At 39.1% G+C, this 17329-nt stretch overlaps 1 long non-coding RNA gene across 1 annotated transcript in view; it reads left to right on the forward strand.

Moving 5' to 3' along the window:
• Positions 1–3205: 3205 nt before the first annotated feature.
• LOC128792097 (uncharacterized) overlaps positions 3206–17329 on the forward strand; it is a 95251-nt gene continuing 81127 nt past the window's right edge. The window contains exon 1 of the long non-coding RNA XR_008432304.1: positions 3206–3296. This is a non-coding gene — a long non-coding RNA (uncharacterized LOC128792097). The remainder of the gene's footprint in view (positions 3297–17329) is intronic.

The raw sequence follows: 17329 nt of genomic DNA on the forward strand, positions 1-17329 counted from the left end.
TCAGCTGGGGGTGGGTCAGATTCTGCTTTCACCCTGTCCAGAGGAAGACCAGGGGCATGCCAGCTCCCAGCCTGAGCACAGTGTGCCTTGTTCTGCAGTGCCACCGACAGCCTCTGCAGCTCCAGCCCAATAGATTAAGTCTACATAGACTTTGTGAGATCAGACTCAAGCCTGAATAATCAGATGGTATTTTATATTTCATTTCTCTTGAAAAATAGAGTGAAGCTGTTCCACTGTGGGCTACATCTGAAGCCTCTTGAAGTCAGTGAGAGTTTTTTTTCTCTTTAAACTTGCTGTAAAGGGCTGTAAAGCAGCATGTGCCTTTTTATATACTTTGTCATGGTGGTTAGATTTTGGTGATACAGCGGCAAACAGATTAGCTCATGCACAAACTGAGCTGCTTCTCTTGGCTAGGATGAGAGCTTGAGAGCTGGTCTGAAAACGGGGCTGGTGTGGCAAAGCAAGCAGTGACTGGGCCTTACAGCCAGGAACCCTGAATTATCACTTGGTCTGTGCAGTACTGCCCTCCTGTAGAGGCCCTGTTAGTAAGGAGGACAGGCTGTAGAGGGAAGGTCTGATTTCCCAAATTCTTATCTTCATATTTGTCACTGGAAAAAAAATTAATTTACAAATCTGCTTAAACAGGTACTCTATTTTTAAGGGTCACTGATATTTTTTCAGTGATATTATTATCTCTGTTTAGACTGAGTGAAAGGTGGAAGCCAGCTTTTAAAAAAGATTTCATATAAACCTAAATAATTGGACTCTGTTTCTTTTAATTCATTTGGTTATCAAATAGATTTTCAATTATATTCCTAAAAAGTGGAAAGAAACATTTATCCCATCAGAAAAGGCATGTCATTCGGGACTGGGGATAAAATAAATGAGAAATGCTGCAAATGATACTGTGGTTAGAAACTTTCCATTGTATCATCAGAGACATTGCTGGAGCACTGTTGGCCCACCTTCAAGAGCTTCTATAAAGGAATCTGCCGTATGTGGGGGAGAGAGATATTAAATCATAGGAAATATAGAGAAACTTCATGCTTTTGGCTTCAAACACTGTAATTCCTTTCCTTTTTTGCATCAGTATCAAATGTCAGGGTCACTGAAAAATGTTCTATTTTTCCATTTCTGATACTTTGTCTCCACCGACAGAGGAATGTATGCCAGGTGCATAACCAGACAGACTTTCTTTGCCTTTCTTTATACCTAGTCCAGTAGGGGAAAAGAAACTCCTAGGGAAACTGCAGAACAACCTATATCAGGCTGTGATCCAGCAGCTCGATGTGTTTAGCAGTGATCCATTTGGAGTCCAAGTGAAACGAATCCATAATGAGGCTTATGAGTTGTGCCACTGAAGTACCCGAGCTCATGGCTCATTACTTTGCTTGATCAGGAATTTGGAACTGTAACATTTCACAAGTAAGCCCCTGGTAAGGCAGCCACCAACCTCACCCAGAACAGCTTTTCCTAGCTGTGCTTGGAGCATTATAGACTCACCTTATATTTCCTTGCTTTTCAGTACTCCCCTCTGCCTTTCTTTCCTTCCCCTGTTTTCATCCTGAGAAGGTGAGATGAGTTAATTTTGTTATTTCAAACATGCTTTTCTGTCTCAGATCTTTCAGGAAGATAATTAATTGATAAACTTTTAGTTTCTTTTTTGTTTAGCCAATTCTTGTGTGATGAAATTGTCCCTTGTTTGTCCCTCTGACAAATGTCCCTCAAAGAAACTGTTCCTGATTTCAAAAGCTTGGCAACAATCCCTTCTTTGACTCTTGCACATCAAATTATTTTGCAACCATTTACCAAACAATGTAGTCAAAAGGAGCAAAATGCTCTTGTGGGCATTTCCATAGGTGGTTGTTCGTTTGGGCACATAAGAATATTAAGAAATAAGCCTCGAAAATGGACTGACTGAAATTAAAAATTACCTTTTCAAAGAGCTTTAATCCCTGACTTGTATATCTTGGTGTAAATTTAGTGAGCTCAGTCATGATTTTGTAATTTTCCTGTAACATTTTGGATATTGCTTATCTGAATTCAGCATGTTCCTTGTCATTTTCCTATGCCATCTCGATGTATTGTTGTTTTTATTATCAGTACAACTCAGAAAAGATATGTGCTCAGCACAGCACACATCAAACGAGGAGCATGATTCTCATTCTACTGGAAGTTCAGGGCAAACGTGGCATTGATCTTGGCATGGCTCCCTCCAGGCATGAGCTTTCTGGTCATGAGAGTAGTCCAGTTGGTTTCAGCTGGAGCTTTGCATAGATAGAAGAGATTTGCAAACTCTGTTTTTTGATCTAGAAATCACTCTTTTAAAACTTTTCTCTATTTCAGTCATTCCAACGTTCCTCCTGATCTATCACAGACATTTAAAATTCTTTTGGATGCTTCAGTGTATTTTCTCCACCTTTGTGAATCTTATTTCACATATGCAAAACCAAGTCATTAAAATAGCTTTATGCCTTTTCCCTAATAGTTCTGTAAAAGAAATTGGGAGAATCTGATATATCTGATTATCTCCACCCTTTGGATTTTTCAGTGGTTATAGTACTGAAATAGAAGGTTTAATCCGTTAAGGAATTTTCATCGGTTGATCCTTAATTCCTGTTTGGTCTTATGGTACAACTGCACTATTAAAATTCCTTGTTAGCTTTGGTTTTTTACTTGTATGTATTTTACACATTATGCTTATCATCTCAGTAGAATGCAATTGCAATAAAATGCATTTCAGTGTCTGTTACTCCTTTACTCTGGATTTTCAGCTTATTGGAAAGGAACTCTGAAGAAGAGAAGCTTCTGCATGGTACCTTCTCTACAGGTGTCTAATATAAACTTTTTTACATTTATCAGAATATGTTAGTCTCTCATGTTTCTGTTCTCAGTTTAGATGAATACAATTTAATATAAACCATATTTGGAGATGAATAATTAAATGTTGGAATTATAAAATTGCTTCCTGTGACTTTTACTTAATATTTACAAAAATTATTTCAGTGAATATTTCTGATGATACATTAATGTCTAGAGGAGGAGGTAAGTACAGACATTTGTAAACACTTTTTTTTTAGGTTAATTGAGCAATCAGGTAACCTCCAGGATTGCTTAAAAGGAAAACTCAATTCCGTGCAGATGGAAGCATACAGTTGTGGATCACAAAAGTTCTCTTTTTGCCTTAATTATAGGAATAGCATGAGCTTTTGGGACCCATATTTAGTGCTAACTCTCTGCACTGGAAGATAAAACTTTTTCATGGCGTGAGGAGTTTCATCTGCTGGTCTATCTGTGTAAGTAGCTTCAATTTAAATTTCTTTTACACCTTCTTTTTTTTCCACTAATCTATCTTATTGGTGTACAAAGAGAAAGTTATTAAATAGTTATGGACCTTTACAAAGCTTATCTAGGAGATATTTACTGGTAATGGGAGCAGAGTGTTTGACTTTGTGAGAAAAGAACAGATTTCAGTGAAACAAGCAGGGGGAAATTACTTGCACGTATGTAGCAGTAACAGGTGTTGTGAACTCATCCATCATCTCACACAGCACTCAGGAAGAGATAACAGTCTCTTCGTAGAACACTATTAATAATATATCAGGAATTCATTACTTTGAAAGGAGGAGAGGAGAAAGAGGTGTGAGGGAATCTTGAAGTGAATCTGAAGTGGAACTTAAAGCCTTCTGAACTTGGTATCTAGATTATTTTTTTTTTTTAAGATACATACGTACGATGTAGGGATAACTCTGTTTCCACCCCTGTCTCCCCACCACAAAAACCTTCCAAAATCGTAGTTGGAGGCAGGATGGAAATACTGAGTCTTACATCAGGAATCTAATTTGTGAAAGACCCTGAGTGCTCTGATGAGTTTCTGATTAATTTCTACTCCTGAAGGAAGCTGCATGTGTGCTACACCACACAGATTGGCTTTGCTTGAGACCATGAAGTAAGTGCAAGCTGAATACTACTGAAAGCTGAAAGACTGGCAGAAGAGAGCAGTTCAGTGGCATTTCATGTCTAAGCAGAGGGGGTCTCCTTACTGAAACTCATTTATTGCACTATGAGCAGAAGGATGTCAGGAGGCTGATGAACTGTAGAACCACATGTAACACACTTGACAGGCCACATTCCAGCCAGAGGGAGGAGAAATCAAGGCTTAGTGCCCGAGTGGCTGCTCAGATCTGGTGTACAGGAGCACTCCCACTTCCTTCTGTATTCCCAGTGAGCACGTGCAGAATTTGTTCCAATTTCCAAGCTGAATTTCATCAGGAAGGACACTGGGCAGGAGAGAAAAGTGGGGTAAAGGCCATTCAGAAGTAAGGATTTCTGATCATTTTATTAATAACTGTGAGAAATGTAGCAACTGGCAGGAGAGATAAGTGGATTTTCCTAAGCTCTGTTATAGGCAGGTAAATATTGTTCTGGTTTATGGCACTAATAATTAAACAGAACACTAGTCTGTCTCTTGGCAATTTGAAACTTAAGGTGGTTGGTTTCTGGAGGCATGTGTTGAAATCTGAACAAAAACTACTTTACATGTAAGCTTTAGAGGGCTGTATATATTCTGTCCAGTGGATATATTTCAGGAGCATATATAGCACTGAAATAACACATTTTTTTCATTGTCTTTCAAGTCATCTAGGCACCACTCTTGGTAAATACTGCAGTTCTTAAAAAACAGACCAAGTAGACTTAAGATCTGAGAAATACTAACTCCTTCAAGAACATTGTCTCCATAGTGCAGTTACATGAATAATAGATTGGTATAATATTAATTAATATTTTTGTATCTTTTATACAATGTGTCCACAGTTTGTTAGACAGTATACTTATTTTGTGTGCTTAGATCACAGTAAAAAAATGCAGATGGGCCTGGAATTGGAGTACCTATAATCCTGGGGAAAGCAGTAGCACCTGGGACTTTTGAGAAGTCCTGACTTTCAGAAACCGGCTTTAAATTAGACTGCTAATGAGTTTGCAATGGCATGCAAATCTTGTTTATAGTGCCCAAACCAAGTTCTGTGTCTCAGACTGGGGCTTCTGGGTACTTCTACCTCAGAAAGAAAAATGAAGTTGTTCAGGTACCCTTATTAACCACAAACTTATATCATTGTCATCCTAAAATTGTTACTCTTTCCTCTGGTCACCCCTGCCAACAATCTAATTAGACTGAAAACTTTTCAGTGGTCCAGACAGCAGCGTGTACAGCTAAGATGGAGAACTGCTCACAACCTCTGGAAAGTATTGTTTTACAAAGATGTGTAGTCACTTGAAAGATCTTTACTAAAGCAACAGTAGGGTGATAAAAAAAAAGAAGGTTTTGTCAGGGCCCCAGGTCACTAATGGGCCTTAATGGCCCTGATCACTTTCACCTGGGTCCCCCTCATTTAAGCCCTAGCTGGGTGCATAGCCCCTTCCCTGAGCTGGGCTGGCTGGGGACATGTTCTCAAAATTATTCTGTGGATTTTCTGGTGTGACTTCAAACTTTGGCTGCTTTTATTGCTTCTGCACAATGACCATGGAACACCAATAGGACTTGGTGCTGCTCTGCTTGTCTTCTGTGGGACTGTGCTCTGTTGGTGAGTTCCCTACCCAGTCTGTGTTCTTACTGCCTTTAGCTCCAGGTTTGCCTCCTCTTAGGGTGCAACTGCCTCTTGCTTTCCCCTGCAGCTTTTTGTAGGTGCTCTCCTCATCTCTTCCTACAATCTGGCAGTAAGTACTCCTATAAGGAAGCAGAGAGACTTGTGGGGGGCTTGAAGTCGTTTTCAGGTAGAAAGTGGAGGCTTTTCAGAGCAGTCTGAGTGTCTTAGGCTTCTTCCTATAAATAGATAGTTATGTGGTTTTTTTTCTGTTTAATTTATTGTTTGTCTTTTCTAAGGGGGGAAGTTTTTGCTCCGGTAGCTCACAATGAGAGGCAGTTAAGAAGACTGTGCTCTTTCCCTCTGGTGAAGCCTGGGCAGGACACTTACTGACCCTCACAAGATCTTGCCTATGAAAAGCTTGCAGTAGCTCCAAGCCAGGTGGTTGCTGTGTGGATGCACAGCCCGTCCTAGCTGCTCACTAGCGTCCCAAGAGGGGACAGAGCACTTGATAGGTGAGAAGCTAGGGCCAGGACATTTGTAATGTGCAGCTCAATCATGCTTCTGAACAGCAGCCTGTGTGCCTTGTTTTACCATTAACCCACTGCCATGTCTGACACTCGGGCATCAGTTGATGGGCGATAGTGGCTGAACAATAGCTATTGATTTTTCATTTCATATTAACGCCATGGCAAGCTCTGAGTCTGATAGTGAGGGTAGGATGCTAGTGTAGACATTCCTGTTTGGCTGTGAAAGGAGTCTCCTTGCCTTCCTTGGACCCTTACCTTGTATAGGATTCTCTCATTACAGCATCAAACTATAATATATATGTATGTTTTTGCTGTTTTTTTTTTTTTGTCTTGGAGCAAGTATCTGTTAAGCTTAAAAAAATAAATGTTTATCAATTATTGAACCAAAGCACACTGAGGGAAATGGCAACTAACAGAAGAGGGATGGAGTAGAGTGGAAGTGCTTTCTGATTGGAGATCAGTGTTTAGGCAAGTACAGAGAGACACTGGCTTCATTTAGTGTAGAGTTCAACAAGCTCTGTGGTTTTCTTTATAAGAAGAAATATTGACCTAGAATCCTTTCCTAACTTATCCTGGTAAGATCTGTTTTAGTCAAGTCACTGGCACTAGTATAAAATGTTGAGAAGAGATGAGATATTGTTTTGATATTTCAAAAGTTTGCAAAATCTTTGTAATTTTGCAACAGATCCTAGGATTTTGGCAGCAAGTTAAGTGGAATGCTTTTATAATTTCTCCTGTAGTATCAGCAGACTTAAGACTAGCAGAATTCAAGTGAAATAGTTTTAGCCAACAATGTTTCCACAGCATGAATAAAAAGCACAGGTTGTTACTTCAAACACAAACATTTTAATCCTTTGCTTTTTTATTCTGTTGCTGTTTGATTTTATTCCCCCTCCCTTCTGGCTGTAGATGTTATTTTTCTCTCTTTGCCTGGCCTGTCACTATCTCTGCTCGTGGACAATTTTGCTCTGGGTGCTGATTCCCTGAAATCTTGGTATCTGCACAAAGAATCACCTGCTATACAGATGTTGAGGATGTTTCTATGTTAGACTTTTTTTTGCTGCTTGCAGGAATAGACCTGCTGCTGTTAATAGAAATTATTATATTTAAAAGGGTACAGTAAATAGTCTATATATGCAGTACTACAATAAGCAGTACTAGCAGTCTAAGTCTGAGCTCTTGTACTGTAGTCTGGAAAAGTAAGGATTGCTTTTAACCTTTGAATTTATAGTATATTCTTTACCTCCTGTGATAGCGTTTGCCTTAATTGCAGTATGGCATTTGGTTCTGCAGGTTCTGCTGGAAAGTTGAAATCCACAGTGTTTTGGTTTTCAAGTCCCTCTGACTATTCTGGATGCTGGGGGTATTGGGACCCCCTTCCTGGTCTGGGCTATTTGAGCAGAACAATTTGTGAAGCTACAGCCTCAGTGGTTTGCAATGTGGAAAGGCCTTGTCCTGCTTTAAAAAAACCTCAACAATAAGAACCAACAACTTTTTTTGGTTGGTAAAAACCACAAACTCCACAGCAATGCTAGAAAGCTTTAGCTCTGGGGCTTTATAATAGATTGTTATGGGATTTGAAACTAATCCTGATCCTTTAGCCAAAGGTTGTTGAGAAAGTCTTCAACTCAGACAACCATGTCAATACATCTAATGGCCTGTATTGCAGTTTGAGCAACCTGTGCAAAATCTAAGTCAGACCCCAGAAATACCACAGCTGTTTTTTGATTCTGTCAAGTCATCTTTGAGATGAGCTAATTAGAAAATACAAATTACACATGTTAAAATAAAAACCTTCAAGAAAATGGAGTCTTCTATGCAATGCCTCCACATATACAGGGAACCTCTGAGACCTGACAGAGTTTTCCAGCTTGGACCTAAAAGCCTGCAGCTTTCTGCTTGTGGAAGGTAAAAAGAGGCATCCTTAAAGCAGACAGACCCAGGTGGCTGGCTAGTGAAAGAGGTGAGCCTCACTTTATCTTATTTGATTTTGTTGCTCACAATGTTGAAAGCCGTCTGCAATGTGTGGTACTTTATGCTTCTCCTTAAGCCTCAAATGGTTTTATGCCATTGTTCTTAGAGGCTATTTAATTGTTCTGAGAAGCCATTTAGAGAATTTTGAACCACTGTGATATGATTCAGCCCTAGAGTCACTCTGAAGCACAAAGGTCCTATTGTCCTACCATGTTACTGAAGTGTTGTAAAGGAGAGCTTGCTACTCGTAGTTTTGGAATGGTTTCTCATGTTTCAAGCATGCCAGCCAAGAGGAGAATCCTTACTAAACTATATGACTTTGAGATGCAACCTCCTTGGGACCCTCCCCACAGTGTGCACATGCCTTTGGGTAAGGCACTGCTGTCTACCTGCTTCATAAGTGGGTACATGTATTCACTAATATGGAATTAGGTTTTGTTAAATGGTTTTATTAGGGTTTAATGGTCTTCAGAATTTAACACCAGTTTCACAAAAGTGTGGTGCTGAATTAGGGCTATAGTGAATTGTTATCCTCACAGCTAACCTAATTGGAAGTATTATTGTGGAATTGTACTGATCTATCAACATTTGCCAAATGCTTTAGCAACATCATCAGCTTAAGTTGTATCCATCCTAAAATTGCACTTAAACAGGACAGTTACTATAACAGAAGGGGAAATTCACTGAAATATAACACAGATCTTCATAATCGGAACAATGTTTTAGAGGCTAATAGAATTGGCATAGCTAACTTAGTTTCTGCTGGATTTATGAGTGCCTTATTTTCCCCATTTTAAATTGAATAAAATGTTAGCTGAAATTCAGCAGATAGCTACTTAGGGTAAAGTTGTGGTGGTGTGTGGGAGAAGGTAAAGCCCCTTCCTACTTCCCTTAGAAATCTGAACATCAGCAGGGCACAACTGCCTCGTGCTTCCTGGCTGACTGGGCAGAGATCCCTTGAGTACCTAAGGGGCCAGTCATATTCCTACAGTGTCGTGTGTTTTTACAGGCAATTACATCACGTTCTCTGGACTCTTACATTTCTTATTCTTAACTTTCTGTGGACTTCCTTTTTATCTTGCATTACTTTATTTCTCCTTTTTTTTTTTTTCTTAATTAGCAAATGAATTCAATCAAGTCTTTATTGATGTTCAGGAAAGACAATAGTGTGAGGCAGTGGTGTTTTCATTAATATAAACAGTTTCTATACAAAAAGGATTCAGCTCTGTTGATAGGAACTATTCTGTAGCAGGGTTTCCTGTACATCTGTGCTAAAGTGGAGCACATCTCATCCCACTGAGGGAAGTGCAACATATGAAGCTATTAGAGAGAACCTATAATATAGAATAGAAAAGATGGCCAGATGAATGCATAAAAATCCCTTTATCGTACTGGAATTTGTGTTGAAGCAAACAATTTTATAACCTGGGCTGCCCTACCAGCATGAACACTATGAGAAGGCAGAGTAGTTTGTTGGTCTGTCTTTATTGTGTAGTGTATATATAAAATGCAGTGGAGTTAATTTGAAAAGTGCCAAAAGTGCATTTTTAACTGGGTGACATGATTTGATTTAATGGAAAACACTCCAGATGAGACATACGTTATAGTTTATAAAATCCACAAAGTTGTTAAATACTTCTGGTGAACTTTAATCAATTTTAAAGTTCTAAAAGTTTTAAGTTTAAAACTTTAAAACTTTTAAAGTTTTAAGCTTTAAAATTGCAATTCAACAGGATGTTTTTATAAAATATTCATAACCTCATGCCCGAGACCTGCTGCTTTAATGTCATGTTATTGTGATATGTCCCTTCTCTGTCTACAGGATGGTACAACATCAGTTAATCACTCTACAGGTAGCATGATTTAAAACACTTGTATGAAATTCAGTATTGAGCTATGGTGATTCACACTTGCTGAAGATCTAGCCCAAGGTTCATAAAGTACATTGAAATAAGGGATGGCAGGTATCACAAAAATGCAAAGTATTCCATCAGTGAGATAAATGGAAAAAAATTGTCTGCAATTGTTAACAACGGGAAACACAGTAGTCTGAAAGAAAATACTATGTACATCATCAGTATGCAATGACTTCTGTTTGTCTGGTGTCAGTTCTGTAATTTGTTATACACAGCAAATTATCCTGTTAAAATTTAATCTGGTTCCTCCACTCCAGATTAACAATAGACAAACTTGTCCACTTGGAATTACAGTTACTAGATTTTGGGCATGAGGAGAGGTTTTTAAAATCCTTTTGCCTCAGTCTAATCATTAGAAACTGTTTGAAATGCTATTTGTACTTTCCAAATGCTTGGTCAGAAAAACTGTTCTTTTCATCCTTGGTTTTCCTAGGGGAAATTAACCTCATGATAGAAATTGGATTGATCCCTCTATAAGCTCTCGTGACACTAATCATTGAGAAGAGGGAGGTGTCTCAGTGCCACCCATAGTGAGTTCTGTCAGTCTTGAAAGTTGGCTATTCTGTTTGCTTTTACCCCAGTGAGGTACCTGGGAATTTAATTTGGAAACCTTGGCCAAATCTTGGGACCCAAATCAGGAATGATGTCTATTTAAACTGGCAGAGATTGAATGACTGATGTTGAGTTTAAGTAATCTATGTTGTGAAACTTTAAGGTGCCATTAGTTTTGAAGCAGTACTTACTGTCGGTACTGCTGAAATACTAACTTTTTGAGACACAGAGGTCTGTCCTTTTGAATATTCTTGAATAAAGCATAAGGTAATCCCTCTTGTAGGCATTATGCATGTGCATCCCATGGTGAAAAATGTGTGTCCTTGGATCTGGTGGGACAAATTCTTCCCTTGGTTACTTGAGAGAAAGTGCAGAGTAAAGTCATAGCTATTGCTGATTTCTCCAGTACTCAGTGATGCAAATGAGGGCTGAATTCATTTCACTGCCTGTATGTGTTATTTTGCATAGAAGCGCTCACTGTGCTGAAACATACTCACATTTGCAAGAATGTGTCTGTGCAGTTTACATTTCCAATTTTAATTTTTGAGCCATGTGTAAGAGACTCCAGGGAACAGTGTGTACTGTCAGCAGAAGTTATCTTTTTGATGAATCAGGCACATTGTTTGTAACTGTGCATTTGATAGGCATGTTGTAATAAGGTCCTGAACTGCTTACTGTGTCTTTATGTACCTTCCCCCTCAGCAGTTGTAACTATTGTGCTGCTTGACCTATATTAATGGTACTACAAACAACAAGTTTAACCATTAACTTGTGGGCCCTGTTTAAATGGATTTTACCAAGAGATGAGAAGTGAAGATTTAAGGAGGTAAAAATTAAAAAAAGGGCTACCCAATATGATGATTTTTAATGCTTACTGATCTGATATACAGGGTGGGAAGGAGCTCAAAAGCCCAGAAATAAGGGCTAACATCATATTATTATGGTCTGAATGACTAGTGCCATTAAAGGTATGGACAAGCCTTCCTTAGATGTTTTGTTTATTAAATAACTTGTGAATTTATCTGTGTGGTTATTTCAATGAGGTTTGCTTGCTGTATTTGCTAGTCTATACACACTGGAGCAAGAAGAGGCTGAGAGGGTTACACTGATGAGGGGTAAATATTGCCTGCTTGTGCTGTCTGGGAAAAGGAAAACTGTCTCTTGAGTAACGTGTGAGGAGACAGTGAAAACTAGAAAGAGTCCATGTGGAAGGAGCCAGTGTCAGAATAATGTTTTAGATATGGAAAGAGCTGAGCAGCTTGATTTACATGGACTGCATCTCAGGAGCGTAAGTTCACTGTGCAGAACTTGTATTTTAGACCATTAAATGAAAGCCAAACTCTGATTTCTGACATATATGACTCCATAACCTCAAGAACAAGCAAACTGTAACAGCTGATTTATGCTAAGTGACTCGCGTGCACAAAGCCAACAGCAAACCTGTGGTGGTTCAATATCTGATGTAATTTGGTCCTTCATGGAAAAGTAATTCTCTATTTCTAATTTATTGACATCAGTGATCTTTGACTGGGGTCCTTAAAGGGTAGGCATGCAGAAGTTAAACTGGGGAATGAGGGGGTGGGAAGTGCTGTGCTCTGGGATGTGCTGGCAGAAGCTCAGTTTTCCCTGATAAAGCTGCCTCATCATATGCAGGCAGGGCTTTAAATGTGCTACTGTTTCCATTCGGTGCTTATCTCTGTCTGCTGGGATTTCACCATTCTGGCTCCACAGGGCATGTGCAGGTGTCTTGTGCAATCCAAGTGTGTCCTGCTGGGTCCTGGTGATTGACAGTGGCAGAAATGTGTGCTCTAGCTAAAAGTAGCAGCTGGTATTCATAGGTGCAAATGTCTGTGGCTCATCGCACCTGAGCTGTTGTTAGGCATTGTTAGAGCATGGAACAAGCATTAGGTAACCCTGTGTGTACAGTCAGAACAGAATCTGAGTGAAAATCCCTCACATTGACTTGAGGCTCTTGCAGAAATGCAGAACTGCTCGTTTTACATAAGGTGCACCAAAACCTGCAGTTAGAAACATCTCTGGAAATGTATGGTATTTATGTATATGATCTTATTTCAATGTAGTGGAAGCAAGGTGAGTGGAAATGTACCTGTCTTGTCACTCATGTAGTTTTTTATTGAAACAAGTTCTTGTCAACCCTGACCATTAGGAGTTGTTAACAGACATCTTTGGGCCTTGATTTGAAGATTGTAAACAGCTTGGTAAACAATTAAATCACTAAAGACTTCATAATAGGAAGGGAAGCAGTGAACGAGACTGTCAAACATTAAGTGATGTATAAGACAAGTTGGGGAAGGAAGCTCATGATTTTAATTGCCAGACTTCTCTTACCAGGGACTTCCTTGTCTTTTTTGGATTCCTAAAGACAAAGGGGCACCAAGTCACCCTTACAAGGAAGTGATCTCAATTAGAGTCAAAGGGAAAAAGCCAGAAATATTGGGGAAAACTTACTGTAAGCAAACAAAAATGCAACTGTGCCAACATAATTTTTCTTGACCCTAAGTTTCTGCAGTTGCACTTTTCTCTCATGCCAGTATTTCCCATGGTTTCTGTTTAAGTAAGTTAAACTGGTAAAAGCTGGTGTATATGGAATTTCTGAGGATTATTCCTATTTTCAATAGTTATTCCTAACATTCTACAGGAATAAGTTTAGCTGAGGAAAATCTGTTTTCAAATTTTTCCATATGTTTAGTGGCATTAATTTCTTTAATCTGGATTAGCAGGCACAGTTTTGCTTCATCCAGAGCAAAGGTAGGAGCAGGGCAGGCCCCAATGGCTACTCTTGACTTTTTTTTTTTTTTTGGTCTTTCTATTCCTTCAGTCTGGAAAGGGCCATGTTCAGAATGAGGTCACAGCACGGTGATTTTGTTCTGAACATTAACTTTTGTTCTAGCAGCTGTGCTGGCTGGCACCCATGCAAGGAAATTTAGCATTTCCCACTGTATTGGTACAACAGTATGATTTTTATTTTGCTCTAATGGGCACGTTCCGGCTCGTAATCATGAGAGGGCCTGGCAGATGAGCTTTTGAGATGCTTGTGAACAACTCTGGTGAGAAGCTCCCCCCAGTTTTGTGTGTTTAAACTAGCTTGCAAGTCTTAAGATTTTTCTCCTGATGACTCCAGGTGGGAATATTTGTTTACTTACCAGTTTAAAGCACCTTGTATAGGTTCACGTGTTACCCTGATGGGAAGGAAGGCAGAAATCTAATTTAATAAACTGGTTGTTTTTTGCCAGTTCTCAGGTATGAGGGGGAAAAAAAGAGCAATTTAGTCACAGAAGGTGACCTGTGCAAATAAGAGCAAAACAGGTTAAATTAAAGCAGCAGTTTTAAGTTCATGTCTTGTTATAGCTTGCAAAACAATTGTCTGCCAAGAAGAGTATTCTGTGACCCAGTGACAACAAACTGACTAAATGAGCAAAAAGTAACTGAACTGTGACACTCTTGTGTCAATCTCTCTACCTTGTAGTAAGTAAGCCCCTCTATCCTGCAGCAGCTGTCATGGTAAGACTGCATCTTTTAATGTCTTGATACTTCTGTGCTAAAAGTTTAGTGTGAGCTGTTTGAGAGAATTTTGTCTTGTATCAGAGCTATAAACCTTATCTCAGTAAATAGACTAAAGCTGGCTAATGATCACCAACTCTTTCAGGGGATAGGCTTGGAAAGGTAGCAATTTCTTTTGACACTGCAGAAAGTTTCATAGAGAAAATAGTCTTCATTACATATCAGTAAAGATAAGCAACCTTTTTCAGGCTGTATTTTCCCGTAAAGAGTACAGGTATGGTGTGTGTGTAACTCGCTTGATGCTCTCTGTTCCTGGGAATCTGGATCTCCAGCCATACTCTTACACAGAATTTAGGAAGTTGTGCATGTCTAAGGACTGTGTGATTTTATTTATTGCTATATATATTTTTGATTTTTAATTGAAGACATCTCAGATTAACTCATTAGAACCATCGGGGGAAATGGAAATAACTTGTTTGATTATGTGGCTCTTCTGAAATGGAGGGTTGCCAGCTGGAGGCAGCCATATGTATGTACAAGATTGCAGCTGGGAGTGCAATCAAAATTCCTTAAAAAGCAACTAGATGGTGCTTGCATTTATTGCAAATAGTGTAAGGTAAAGCTCAGGAGCAGGGAAGTACATTGTGGAATGGCGAAAAAGAATCATGTTTGCAAACATCTTCATTAGAAGTATGTAGCAGGACAAAGTGAGCATTATATTGAGATCTCGTGAGACACCTTGGGATCCCCATGTGCATGTTAAGCACAGTTAGATAGAAAAAAGCCGTACAGGTCAACAATGGCTCAATTTATGCCCAAAAGACTGAAGTATAATGTTAGTTATCCAGCAAAAATTGGGTTTTCTCTAGCTCTGTGTATTTGGACTTCTAATGATATTTGAATTGACACACAGAAGCGGGTCTTTTAGCCCAAGAATCTTTTCTTTCTTAGTCTCACTTAATTGCTTTAGCTCTGGGCTTCTCAGTGCTTGCTTTCCTAGTTTGATCACTTGCTCTGTCAGAGTATCTTTTTTATGTAAGTTTCAGCTGTGCTATTCATTCCAGTGACCTTATTTGGAGATATTCCAAAGGATGTACTGGTTTCTAAATGAAATAATTCTGCTTCATTTCTTTTCTTGTGCTCATATCTGTTACCTTATGAACTCTACAGTACTACACACAGATTATCAAAAGTTGTTCTAATAAATTATGCATTAACCAGCACTATATGTTTACACTGTGCATGTTTAATGTCATATTACTACAAATACTGTACAGTATAAGGACAGCAGCTTAGTAAGAAGTATATTATTATGAGGTGAAAACCAGAACTAATCAGGGTTTGAAACTCTGTGTGAAATGAGAAGTTTGGATAGACCAGCTCTGGCAGTTTACACACTAGAAAATGTACTCAGTGCAGATTGTTTCCCCTGTCTCTATGTAGGGAAACACCTTGAGCTCTGCAGGAGCTTTACCAGTGTGAGGATTGTTGGGCTGGAGCTCAGCTGCAGCACTATGAAATTTTACCTCTGCCAAATTATGTATTTTGGAATGATTTGAACATTTTTATAACTGTTGATGTTTGGAGAATATTTTGGTGCTTTTTGGAGCAAGCACTTCTACCAGCATCACAATAAGGGGTGCTGAAAGCAGATGAAGACTCAATATTACAAACCTCTGAGAAATGCAATTAAACTGTTGATAGATACATAAGAGGATGTTCATGAGAAAACAATGCATTTACTGGCAAGCTGCATCAGGAAATAGAGATGTATGTCTGCCTCTGGTGTCCTCTGTTGGTTTTGGTTGCACGGAACTGCCATCCAGGCATGCAAGCCAATCTCTCCCTGTTCTGATAGCTATTAGTGTGTAACAGGAATATTAGCATTTTCTCTGAAGTTTTTGTGATCCTAGGACACAAAGGTAAAAGCAAGGGCTATATTGCTGTAGATTTTGCATAGGTCTAGGTACAAAGTGATTAAGTAATTTACCAAGACCATATGAGATGGGAAGCTGACAGATCTTTTGATTATGGTCCTGTGTTTTCATCTTCATAACAAAGGGCACACTGCTTTGTAGCTGAGGTATTTTCTTGCCTTTTAAATAAGATTCTTGCTAGACAGCATAAATTTTGTCACAAACATTGGTTTTTGTCACAGCTGGTCTACCTGGTACCAGGTGTATATGACCTAAACCTCCTAGTTTTGGGCAAACACTCCTGGGCTTGCTTCCTGGCCATTCCTCTATTCCTATAAAATATATACCCCATAATATTCACATTGCAAGACTTAATACTTTGAGAGTAAAGATAAGAATTTAAATGTTGTCAGTGTGATGGCTACACTGTACACAGAAGACACTGGTGAATTCTGCATTAGAGTACTTTGGATCCTGAATGTCTCTCATATATTGGCAAATATAAATTTGTTGATAGTCTCTGGTCCAGGGCTGCTTGTGACTGTCCTTGAGTTGCCAGCTGTGGTGTCTTCCAGTGTAGTGTTCCTCAGGATGTAGGGTGGGAAGCAGGCATCAAACCTCGTGCAATTCTGCTGTAGTGCTCTTTTTTTTCCTTATTCTAGTCAAATTGATTTTACCATTTGGGTAACTGCAGCTGGGACAAGGTTTGAGGGACTGAGGATTTGGGTTTTTCTCATAACCAAAAGAGGTCTCAGTATCTTTGACATTGCATGGGACTGGCATCCCAAGACCCTTGTGTTATCCAAACCCATTGAAGAAGAGTCTTCCTGGAGACACAGGAGAACTAGAAAGATGAATTTTACTGGATAATAATCCTGAGTTCCCCCTGTGGTCCAGATTTTTGGGATGTGATAGAAATACCCTTTAAGCTAACTTGTTTTTTGGCAAATATTGTTTCACTACTTCCACCCAAAAGTCTTTAATTCACAGTCAGGCCAGCTACTTTTTTGTGATCCTCACTTAAAAAAAAGCGACATCTCTTATTATGAAAGACTTACTCGTGCTTTTAATAATGTTTTTAATACTTTATTTTTGGCAAGTAGCCTGGACATGTTGCATATTATGAAATGAGCCAAATGGCTCTTCACAATAGCCGTGGTAAATGCACAAGTGATTTTGCTGCTTTGAAAACAGGAAAAAACCTCGTGTTGCATCATTCTGGCTGGGAAGTGCTCAAAGTTATTGTGACAGGACCGTATTTTGAGCAATTGTTGGTGATTTGTTTTTTAGCACACAAAGAAAGTAATAAATCTGTCACCCTGAAAAATCAGGTTGTG

Source organism: Vidua chalybeata, chromosome 9 (genome assembly GCF_026979565.1).
Source record: "Vidua chalybeata isolate OUT-0048 chromosome 9, bVidCha1 merged haplotype, whole genome shotgun sequence".
In the NCBI taxonomy this organism is placed as follows: Eukaryota; Metazoa; Chordata; class Aves; order Passeriformes; family Viduidae; genus Vidua; species Vidua chalybeata.